This window comes from Pantherophis guttatus, chromosome 1 (assembly GCF_059756535.1).
Source record: "Pantherophis guttatus breed Tessera chromosome 1, ASM5975653v1, whole genome shotgun sequence".
NCBI lineage: Eukaryota > Metazoa > Chordata > Lepidosauria > Squamata > Colubridae > Pantherophis > Pantherophis guttatus.
The window spans coordinates 140,434,703-140,447,380 of record NC_142063.1 but is presented as its reverse complement, the minus strand read 5'-3'; the positions used below and the strand labels follow the sequence as shown (position 1 = coordinate 140,447,380).

Here is a 12,678-nt window from a genome sequence, read left to right as displayed (position 1 = left end):
AACTCCTTCTGTTCTCTGCTCAAGTTGGATTGTCACGAAACCAGATTAAGAAAAACCTGTCTGGATGGAGAAATGTTGGAAATTGTCTCATTGACAATTCCCTTGCTGCTGTGCCCACCAACAGGCACATACATATAAAAATGTATAGGATATATACTGATACATGCACATACATAGCCACATGCACAGAAATAAAGTTAAAGCATTTGAATGTATTATGCAAATATAACAACCACCTTTAAAACAGACTTCTTCTTTTTGTGTTTTCTCTGGTTTTCTTGAATAGCATCTACTGCAGATTCTACTCTCCCTTACTAAGAAAATGATTATAATCCTTGCCTTAAATGCAGAACACTCTTGGTTTAAAGAGTGTTGGTTTAAAGTCCTGGAGAAATATATCTATATACCATGTTTTCCGAAAAATAAGACCCTGTCTTATATTTTTTGAACCCTGAAATAAGCACTTTGCCTTATTGCCATGCGCTCAAAAGCCCGATTGGGCTTATTATCAGAGGATGTCTTATTTTGGGGAAAACAGGGTATTTCAATTTGCTATTTTTCTTTCCTGAGCTACCTAGTGTCATCCGTAGTGTATCTGACACCTGGCATGAATAACTTTTTAACACCTCCCCCCTCCTTTATTGCTGAGAGCCAGTTTGGTACAGTGGTGAAGGCATCAAACTAGAAGCCAGGAGACTGTGAGTTCTAGTCAAAGTCTATTAGCCGTACATCCGGCTGAGTAATCATGGACTAGTTACTTATCTCAGCTTTAGGAAGAAGGATCTGGCAAGCCACTTCCCAAAAATGCTGCCAAGAAAGCTTTAGGAGGGCAGTTATAGCAACGCCCTCCATTACCTGAACTTAGGAGCAGAATGTTTTCTACCCATCCACTCTCCTTTGCACACCACTGCTTGGCTTTTGAACTGTTGACTTAATAAGTCAATCAATTCATTATTTTACCCCTCACTGGTAACTTATTAAAACAAACAGCTTCCCCCCAACATCCAGATTACTTACCTGGGTGTAAGCCCACAAGGAAAGTCCAAAGTTGTAGACTGGTTTGGGAAATCAAAGAATCCCAAAATAATAAAGTCTATAAGCCTACTTCCTTATTGTTGCCAAGATAACATACCATATTCGTGTAGACATCAGAAACGGTGTTAATTTTAAGGGAGGCTTTACCTTTCTGTAATGTTTAAAACATACAGTACAAGGTTGATTTGTCACCTTAATGTGTAGATTTTTCTATTTCAAACTCTGATTGGTACGAAAGTTGCACTGGAACTTCTTAGCAAACAAGAATAATGTTTACTTTTAATCAAAAGACATAACTTCTTAAAGAAGTTTAGAAAAAAAATCTGGTTATTATTTGTAAATTTCAATCTTCCTTTCTCTGTGAAAAGTTCTCCACTGTGTATGTGATCTGAGAAGCATCATCCTCCCTTCTGTCAATAACTTTAGCAAATGTTGTGAAGTTCTCTGTAGCAATTACATCCACATACTTAAGCTACCACATTGGGCTTTCCTTTACACCGCATTCATTAGATTAAGAAACATTTTTACCACTGGGCTCATCTTTTTACTGAACATATGTTTGGAGTATGAAGGGCCAGATTTTGGAGCCTTAATAGATAAAGGTTAAGGTTCCCTTCGCACATATGTGCTAGTTGTTCCCAACTCTAGGGGGCGGTCCTCATCTCCGTTTCAAAGCTGAAGAGCCAGACGTCTGCGTGGTCATGTGATTGGCATGACTAAAAGCCAAAGGCGCATGGAACGCTGTTACCTTCCCACCAAAGGTGGTCCCTATTTTTCTACTTGCATTTTTTCCGTACTTTCGAACTGCGAGGTTGGCAGAAGCTGGGACAAGTAACGGGAGCTCACCCTGTTACGCGGCACTAGGGATTCGAACCGCTGAACTGCCGACCTTTCGATCGACAAGCTCAGCGTCTTAGCCACTGAGCCACTGCATCACAGCTGTCTTATTTTAAAAATAGAAAATACCATAATCATAATTTTATTGTTTTGAGTTAAATAATCCTACAAACCCGCTCTCAAAAATGACTGTATAGTAGAAAATTGCAAAAATTGCTATATGGCACTAATGGAAAGTAACTGGGCATAGTCATATACTGCAAGCTTTGACTTCAATAAAGATCCTAGCAATCTCTTCTTCATACAGCAATGTATCTGTCCCGATCCAGATCAACCGATGAATTATTGAGCTTCATCTTACGAATCTTGAGTTCAATTCATTGTTTAGTCATGCAATCAGATAGGCCGATTTGGAGCAAATCATTATTATTCTGTCTGAACTTTCTTATTTGCAAACATAGATAGAATGAAATATTTGTTTTGTCCTATTTGTCTCAGTACAGTGTTCCATATTTATTTGTTGAACAAATGGATGGCAATGTTTCCTTGAAAATATTCAATGTTTGAAGGTTATCAGAAACATCGTGCATTGGTTTACAATCAAACAGGGATGCCAAGGCTGCAAACATTTGGTAGGACTCAGAAACAGTGAGCAATGTGGCTGTTTTTGTTTGCTGCGCCGATTTTACAAGCCATATTCATAGCACATTGTGCATATACTAGTCACAATGGCTAAGCTAAAGTCATTATGCTATTATTTCCTTGGTTGTGTCTCAGTTTGCAATGGGTGAATCCAAGTATTGTATGTATAAACATGGCTTAGCATAGACAAACTTATTTTGATGTATAGATGAAGATCTGGCCCTAAATCCAGATATCCTTGCTTCCATAACTTTAAACCTATTTTTGTGGAGCCCTTCCCTGCCTGTCAAACTATGTTTTGAAACAGAACATTGTACTTATATAATGATGCAACACAGATCTCTCTTTCTCTCTCTCTTTCTCTCCCTCCCTTCCTCCCTCCCTCTCTCTCTCCCTCTCTGTCTCTCTGTCTCTGTTTCTCTCGCTCCTATCATCTGTTTCAAGCACCATCTAATGGCTGAAAAGCAAATTGCAGCTTCTGCTGCTAAACAGCTGCAAAGTACTGTATTCATCTCAGTAGCTCAGTGTTGAATGCCTTAAGTTTGAAAATTCAGGATTTCAGTCCTTCCCCCAAATAAAAGGCTGGAAGTAGAATGCCACCATTTCTTTACTTAGGGCTTTGGTGATCAATCTACAGAAATGCATTTCACTAACTAGTAAATTTTCATTGCAGAGACATCACACATAGCTCTGTCAGGTAAAAAGCTCCCCCCCCATACCTGCCCATTCTAGAAGGTTCTTCAGCTAAAATGTCTGAAGGGAATTATTTGAAATGAGATACCATGTTTTTCTGATCCCCTTTTCCCCCCTTACATTCCATATACAGGATTGTACTTCCCACTTTTCAGATCTGGGTTTCAAAAATGTGGTAATCACTAGGTGGCAGTGAAGGAATACATAAAACTCTCACTGGTCACTGACATCTAATGGCCAACTTGATTTTTTCGGCCGAGATCTAGTAGGCCTTTCATTTTTCTTGGTATCCCCTTCTAAACTTTGCCCCATTTACTGGGTTGGGTAGTTTTTCTGAAGCATACAGTTAGACGCATAGTCTTTTTCTGGAGACTTCAATTCCTTGATACTATGCCACTGATTTTCTGTGAAAAATCACTGAAAATTACTTCTGTAGAATCCAAGAAGAACAAAGCTGCAATCAGTTAAAGTGAAGTCTGATCGACTGTTGTGCAAAACAACAACCTTGTTTCCTTGGATTCAGTAGGACTGAGATCTACTAAATTTAACTGCATCATGATTAAAATATATGATGTTTTGATTTTAGGCTGCAATATAATAAGATCTCTCTCTCTCTCCACCCACCCTCACCTTTTTGAGCTCCAGAAGATTGATTTTCAGTGGGCAACAATAAGTGGAGAGAAAGAAGAAAGAGATATGATTGTCCAAGATAATCCTACTAGCCTGTTCCCAGATCCTACTGAGTTATAGGTCTTCCATGTTGTCCTATTCTTGCCAGTGAAAATTGATAAAAGCTTCTGTCTCATGCATATCCCTAACATTAAAAGGGTCCACATTTCTACTAGTAAAAGGGACAAGCATTTTTTTTAAAGCTTGCCTTAAAAGTTGTATACATTTTGATTCCAGCATGTGCACTTTTATTTACAATTTTGCCTACAGTTTCCCTACTTTAATACATTCATGTGCATCAATTTCACAAATGTAAGGAAGCTTGTGCCAATGTTTCCTTAATGTACTTTCTTTTGGCTATTAATACAGAAAATCCTTCCAGCTACCAGATACCTAAGAGTGATACAAAAATCCCAAATGAGACAAATCACAGCATTACTGTGCCTTGAAAAGTTAAAAAACAAAACAAAACAAACCTAACTTCCATACACCAAAGCAAAGCATAGACTAGTCACAACAAGTCTCGTAATGATGCTGGGTAACAGGGCTGCTACTGAAGAGTAAACAATACTTTTGTTTATGGACTGTGCCCATTTGCTGCAAACAAAGTATTTCCATTTACTTTTTTAAAAATATGTTGCTCTTTATTCTGAGGAAGTGCCGGACTTTGAAACCAAATGGTTAAATCTTTCTTTGGAAATGGTCAGTGTAAAAATATGGTCCTAAGAAATCAAATGACAGGTATGGATGTTTGGCATATGTCACTCCATCTGTTCTGGAAATGGTGTTGGTGTTGGCATTACTCTTTGCTGTCGAAAGTGAACTTATTCAAAGCTGTAGTTCTTTTTTTTACTCTCTTCCTCCTCCAGCTCCTCTCTTGCTTGAGCTGTTTATATGTAAAGATATTTGTAAACCACTTAGTTTCACTCAGTGATGAACAATAGAAAAGCTAAAACATAGCAAGGCAATTTAATAAAACTAGTAAAACAGTTTAATGCAATAAATATTAAATCCAGCCCCAAACCAGAGGATGGTCCTGAGCTAAAAGATACAATAAAGGTTTAAAGATCTCAAATATACACCATAAAGAGCCGAGATGTTGCAATGGTTAGAATGCAGTACTGCAGGCTACTTCAGCTGATTGCTAGCTGCAGTTCAGCAGATCGAATCTCACCAGGTTCAAGGTTGTCTCAGCCTTCCATCCTTCTGAGGTAGGTAAAATGAGGACCCAGATTGTTGGGGGCAATATGCTAACTCTGTAAACCGCTTAGAGAGGGCTGTGAAGCACTATGAAGCGGTATATAAGTCTAAGTGCTATTGCTATTGCTAAAAGTGTCTGAGTCTCAGGAAGGACATACTGGGGCTGTCATACAAGGTATTCTTTCAGCACCAGTCTGGGAGACCATGAGTTCTAGTCTCGCTTTAGCCATGAATGCTGAACTTGGGTCAGTTACCCTCTCTTAGCCCAACTCATCTCACAGGGTAGCTGTTGTGGGGACAGTAAGAGAAGGAAGGTGTGTTGGGCATATTCCCGGCCTTGACAGAATGGCAGGGGCTGGCAGAGGTGGAGGGCTGGCAGCAGCCCTCCTTAACAGTCCCAGTTTCTCATGCGGCACTTTGGGAAAATTAATTACCCACCCCTGGCTTATACTATACAGACAGAATCTTGCCAGACTAAATCTATACTACCCTAACCTAATAGATATATTTTGAGAAATTCTAGGGAGTTGCTATCCTAAATCTCAACTACTTCTGGTGATTCAACTCTTATCTCACCTCCCTCTTTGGAATGTTCTTCTTCTTTCTTGGGAGTCTACTGCTTTACCGTAGATCATCACAACGAGTATCATATTGTGCAATGGATCTTTTTAATAGAAGAAATTATCAAATTAAAACCTTATACAGCAATTACTTTTACAACTAAACTAATTTGCTCACAATAGAGGTAGTCTTGGTTGTTTCCTGCAGTGTTCTTCTATTTTGTTTAATATTTCAAAATTTATTTCGGATCTTTTTTTATATGTTTCTCTTAATTGGTGTGGCCTTTTCACTGTCTTTTGAAGAGCTTAGATACTTTATGACACTGGAGAGTTAGCATTAGACAAGGAACCTTAAGTGTGGCAGATTTTCAGTTTGCCTTACAGTTGTGCAGATAGCAACAGCACTTAGAAAGTAAAAGTGAGAAAACGTCAGTATAAAATTCTAATTGCAAGAATGTACTAATTGAATTCAGTAAGACTTGCTCCCCTCCCCTCCCTCAAGCAGAATACAAAAAAGAAAAAAACTTCGTAGACTTCACACAATAAAGCAAGCTGCTATGTTCTAGGAAAATTTAAATATTCTAGCAAGGACATTTTTTGGGAGATGTTTTTCTCCTTCGTTGTTGAACTTTTAATATGGGTCTATCAAACATCATTTTATGTAAACTACTACACACTTTCTAGGTTGTTTCAAATACTATCCACAATTTATTTCAGACTGGAGTTAAGTGGATCATGTATTTGTGAAAAGATTCCTATACAAAATTAAGTTGGAGAGTGCATTTATTTTGGAGTAAACACAAACACCACATGGTATTCATTCATCTCGCTTATTATTAATTCAGAAGTAAATATAAGGTGGAACAAATGATATAAATTTTTTCAACTTGTACTGCTTCATTCTCTTCACATACTATTCACTTCTAAAGGTAGAAGAGCTTAGGTTTTGAGGGGGGTGGGTAGGCAGTAGGCCACTAATCTATTTCCTGAAGAATATTACCATTTATTGGGGCATTCTTTAGGGCATTTATTGGGGCATTCTTAAAACAAAATGGCAGCCTTTACTGTCAGATATTTCCCTGAATGCTATTGGATGTTGCAATCTATGGGGTAATTCTAAGGGGGGAAATGCTGATAGCAGAATCATCTGTTCCACTACTATTGTCCCTACATAATGGCAGGAATAGAATGAGAAAACAGCAACATAACCTGAAATGAATGGAAGACTAACAAACAAATATGAACATTGTTTTTATGAGGGACATACAAAATAAAAGTGTAATAATGAAAACAATAGTACATTGGAGGAATGGAGGGTGAAGATGAGAGAATTAGGAGAGATGGCAAAATTGACTTGTTTGGTTAATGAAAGGACAATAACTGCATTTATTAGTGACTGGGAACCCCTTATAGTTTTTTTTTTTGCTGAAAAGAGAAAAAAATGAAATTGTGATTTATGGGTTTGATTATTAGAAAAGGTAAGACTATGGAAAGAAGGAAATTACAAGAGCCAATCTGGATCAGTCACTGGGATCGGAGGTTTAGTCTTCTGAGCTTTTGGACTCATGCTGGAGCCCATCCTCAGGGAACTTCTTTCTCACCCCAATTAGAGAGACACATCCTAGTGAGAGAGAAGTTCCCTGAGGATGGGCTCCAGCATGAGTCCAAAAGCTCAGAAGACTAAACCTCCGGTCCCAGTGACTGACCCAGATTGGATCCTGAAACATTATCCTGGGACATGTATATCTACCTTCATTTGTGAGAAGGAAATTATGTTGTAGCCTTAAAAAGAGAGAGATGGTAAAATATAAATGTGCTTGTAACTATTATTAACAAGGCAGGAAGCTGCTTCTTTATAACCTTTTCTTTTTTCTTGTGGTTCTCTATTTCTTTCTATTTTTTCACTGACTTATTGCTTTTCTTTCCTTACTCTTCTCTTTCAAAATTTATCTGGTTTTTATTCTTTTACAATTTCTTCAAGTAAAAATTACATATTAAAGATAGTAATGGGAATAAACAATAGTGTGGTGTAGTAATTAAGATTTTGGTCAAGATCCAGGGGGTATGTACAGTAGGTTCACATCTACCCTTAACCATGGGCAAGAGTTATACTGTAGGTTTTATTATTTTCATTTATATAACTTTTCATCATTAGAAGCTTCCTTGGCTTGAAATTTCCTCAATCTGAAAAGGGAGAGGAGGTCTCTCATGAAGTCTTGTGTTAGGGTTTAACTGAAATATGAAAAATGGCTCAGACTACTAGAGGCTGAAGTCAGGTTTTTCAAATTCACTATTTGGCCATCTTGTAAATAAGTAAGTGAAAGTTTTCCAACATTATTTTCTTCTGTTAAAGAAATATCAGAAGCACAGACACTTTCACCAAACTGAATGAGAACTGGCATGTTTCTTTCTTCTTCTCCTTCTCCTCCGCCTCTCTCCATCTCAGTCTCCATTGCCGTCTCCCTCCCTCCCTCTTCCCCCTCTCTTTTTGTGACTTCACTGATCATACTGGTATGCATATACTGTCATCTATCATCTATCTATCTATCTATCTATCTATCTATCTATCTATCTATCTATCTATCTATCTATCTATCTCTATGTCTACCTGTATGTCTATGTCTATCTATACAAATGTATATACATACACACATACATACACAGCATACTTCTGGTCTTCTAGAAAGTTGGGCAAAGGTACAATGAGCATCACAATATACATGCTGAAAACAAAAGGTGTTGACATGATTTCTAACACAGCATAACAATCAAGCTTTGTTTTAGAGAAATTAAGAGAGGTTATATAGCCAAAATATATAATCACTTGAGTACATTTCCCAAAATCAGAACAAGAAAACAGGTTTCAACAAATCCAGCCTTCTGTTATAGCCCAAGGATAAGTTGGAAGATGTATTCTGAATTCAAAACATTTCTACACGTAACATGAAGAGCAGTTGTTGTTTCTCCACTTTTCATGTTCCGTTGAAAGACAAGAATCTGATCTTTTTGTTGCCTGTCAGAAACTATTTTGGGAGCATCCTGTCCTATTTGCTTTTAAATAGCTCTGAACCAACTCAGTTCATTAACTCAGAAAGATATGCCACTTAGGTAAGTCACCTTGGCTTGAATCCACCAAGTTGTTAAATCTCATTGAAATCAATCAAGCTTGCCTTAGTTTCTCATAACTAATTTGTCCCACTGGGTTCAATGGGGCTTAAGTGTGACTTACTTTCACTTCACTGAAGTGTAAAATTAAAACATGTCAAATCTCATTGCCTCAAGAGCGATATTGTTTCTCCATCTATTTAAATGTATTTGAGCTCAGGTGGCAATGCGCAGTAAACTCCTCTATCAAAGAAATCTGATTGGAACTTTTATTTTTAAAAATTTCTATGCAGCAGAGTGAGAGCCCTTCCACAGGGACCAGAATCAAATTGAGACTTTCCCAAAGCCACCTGAGAACATCAGTAGTAAGAAAACTCACACGAAGGCAAACAGCTTTGAATTTGCTTATTTGCATGTGCAGGAGAAAAAGAAGGAATACAACCTGGATTTGAAGCCACAGGGATCTTGGGAAATAGTCATGAACTCTACCAACAGTGTCTTTGGTGTGGTATGGTGGATCTTGCACAAAGTTGCTTATACCTCAGGGTTAGTTTCTCAAGTGAGTGGTTACATTTTTAAAGGGTTTGCCTTATCATAAAAACAACTCCTTCTGCTTCAAACAATGTCTTCTGTATGTATCTTTGTGATTTAAGAAAGGCCACACATTTCTAAAGACCATGGCTTTCACAGAAATTGTCCATCAGACAAAAAGAATTCCTTTATCATTTTCAACTCTGTAAACCTCCTTGCCTCCATTAATCTAAGGCTAGGATGGCTGGTCCTTACAACAAGGGCAACTTGTTTACCACTATCTCATTTTAACCCAAACAAATGGAAAATATCACTATTCAAAGGAACACAGTGTCTGTACCTCAACAGTAGGAAACCTCATTCTCTTAGACAATTATTTTTTTATTATTATTATTTATTAAAATTTTATACCGCCCTTCTCCCGAAGGACTCAGGGCGGTGTACAGCCAAGATAAAAAACCAACAATATAAAAGTTAAAAACAATTTAAAATTATTAAGTAGTTTGGCCAACAATCTAAAATAAAATAACCCATTAAAATAATATTTTAGGCCAGCTCTGCTTGATAGAATAATAGTGTTTTAAGGGTGCGGCGAAAGGTACGAAGGTCGGGAATCTGACGAATATCTGGGGGCAGCTTGTTCCAGAGGACAGGTGCCCCCACAGAGAAGGCTCTTCCGCTGGGGGTCACCAGTCGACACTGTCTAACCGACGGCACCCTGAGGAGACCCTCTCTGTGGGAGCGTACTGGTCAATGGGAGGCTATCGGAGGCAAAAGGCGGTCTCGTAAGTTTTGTGCAGCAACATGCTTGGGGAAGTTCAAACAGGTCAAGATGAGGACAATCAAAGCCTTACCTGTTTATATGCATTGTGATTCATGTAAAAAAGGAGCTGGAGATACATTTCCCATCTTCCTCCAACTCCTTTCCCCTCCACTTTACTCAATTTTAATTCCTTTAGAATGATTTCCACAAGAGATGGAGGAATGGCTGCTTGACTGTCTTCTCCGGCACAGCTTCAGCAAGACATTATGAACTTGCTATTTTGAGTGTCCAGAAGTTCTTGGCTTAGCATTTCCCACCATCAGTAGATATTGCTGGCTTAGTCTCTTGGCTTGAAGGCTAGAGTTGACTTCTTTCTTGGCTTTTTGATTGAAAACTGCTGCTTGTCAGGAAGATCCCAGACTGTAAGGATCATGTAGTTAACACCTTCTGCATATTCAGTGTTGGCTGTGGGCCATAAAGTAGGACAGTGACATTTTGGAATTTGAAAGGTTGGTCTACACCAGAGGTGGGGAACTATGTCCCCTTTATGCCTTGTGGACTTCAACTCCCAGAATTCCTGAGCCAGCCATGCTAGCTCTAGAATTCTGGGAGTTAAAATCCGCAGGTCATAAAAGGACCATAGTTCCCCATCTCTGGTCCTGAGGCCACATACAGCATCCCTTTTCATAGGGACACTTATCTGAAAGGATAGCTGGCTGATAGGCTGGGCTGCCAACTACTGTATGAAAGCTTCACCATTGTGCAGCAGGGGGAAGAGACCACAAAGAGTACAACTTATATTGTCGCGAAGAAAAGGAAGGGGAAAAAAAATTAAACTGAAGCACGTTTCCTTGGCGACTAGGATAGAGAAGTTGCACCGTTCTCCAAACTTAATGAAATCAAACGAAAGCAAACTCAGGGTAATGCCTTGGATGCATTGCTCAGCAGGGCCAACATTGTGGTAAATAGACACTTCACCCTGTGAGCCACCGGGGTTAATATAGTGCTCTCTGGAACAGAAAGAACAAAGCATATCCTGAATGTCAATTTTGTAGGCCATGCAAGTGTCATTGGTAACATGATAACATCTGCCAGAGAGCCTGGTGCCAGCGCATACTTTTTGTTCCTCCAATTGCAAGCTACAAAAGCACAGCTGCGAGGCTACTGAATTTCAGGATTGTAGGTTTGCAACTTGTGAATTTGTCATTCGTCATTCCGCTTTGCTGATATTTGCTGAGAGCTGGAGCTGTTGCCTTGACTTTATCTTGTTTTCTCTAGGTTCCTGCTTTTTTTAAAAAAAATGTCTATTAGGGAAGCTAGAAACAAACAAACAAACAAAAAATACTGTGTAGATATAATTTGGTCCACAATCTTGTTCTTTATTTATTATTGAAATGTTTATGTGCTGGTCAATGACAGAACTGAGGAGCCTAACATAAGAGACGAATATTGGTCACCCTCCCATTTTGTTGAGTATGAAATCTTTAAAGAAGAAACTATTATTTTTTTTAAAAAAAGTAAAGTTCCAGTCATCTCAAATGCTACAGAAAAAGAAAAGTTATTAATGATGATTTGATGGACATACCCATGCAGTTTTCTTGGCAACAGCATGTGATGTGCCTTTTTTCCAGAGTATCTTTTTGCCTTCCAGTGGTTTAGTTCACAGCATTGGTAATACCTCCAGACAAAATCTCCTAGGTTTCCAAATTTGGACTAAGTTAGCCAGGTGATTATTAGGGCAAATCTTAAAAAGGTCCTTTGAATGACTGTTTCAGGACCTCTATAAAGTCCCCAAATGATCTGCTCCTATTGAATGTCTATGGCTCCCCCCTTCCTCCTCCCCTCCCCCCTCCCTCCCTTCCCTCTTTCCCTCCCTCCCTCTCCTTCCCTTCCTCCTTCCCTCTCTCCTCTCCTCCCCTTTCTTTCCTTCTATCCTTCTTTCCCTCCCTCCCCCTTCCCCTCTCTGTCCTTTCTACTCTCCTCCCCTTTCCTTCCTTCCTTCCTTCCTTCCTTCCTTCCTTCCTTCCTTCCTTCCTTCCTTCCTTCCTTCCTTCCTTCCTTCCTTCCTTCCTTCCTTCCCCTATCTCACATAAGTGACTCTGGCAGCTGACAGCAATTAAAACTTTCAGCAAAAAAATACCACAAGCAACTAACAAAACTTATGAAACCATGCTAAGAACCATGATGAAAAACATAAAATATATTCAGCAGGAAAGTTGCAAACACATTTACAGCATTCAGTATAACCACTGAATGGGTTCTCCATCATTTATTTAAGTAATCCAACTGGCTTGTGCATGAGATGGGAAGCCACACTACTGGAATGAAGCAGCCAATCAAGTCACTGTGGTTCTAAATTCTTGTGAGAAGGAACAGCTCAGTTAAGTGAATTGACATTGATCTGCACAGATTGCTACTTATATTTTAACTTAGATTTTATTGGACTATACAATGAGTCTTTGTTCTTGAAAAATCTGACTGCAGTTTATAATCTCCCTTAAACTTTTTTTCTTTTCTTTCTAATCCTTGCATACGAACAAACATTTTGGAGGATAGACTACTCTGACTGATCAGTCAGTTTGCCCAAAGCTAATTTTAATTTTGTAATTACATTTATTAAAAATATTTTTCATTTAATGACAA

General features: G+C 38.6%; 1 long non-coding RNA gene across 1 annotated transcript; it reads right to left on the bottom strand.

Annotated features, from left to right (window-relative positions):
• Window positions 1-4,725: 4,725 nt before the first annotated feature.
• Window positions 4,726-10,599, bottom strand: LOC117669923 (uncharacterized). The gene is made up of 3 exons (XR_004592540.3): window positions 10,127-10,599; window positions 5,653-5,740; window positions 4,726-4,762 (listed from the first exon to the last, which is right to left on the bottom strand). It is a non-coding gene; the product is annotated as an uncharacterized LOC117669923 (long non-coding RNA).
• Between the last annotated feature and the right edge of the window lie 2,079 nt (window positions 10,600-12,678).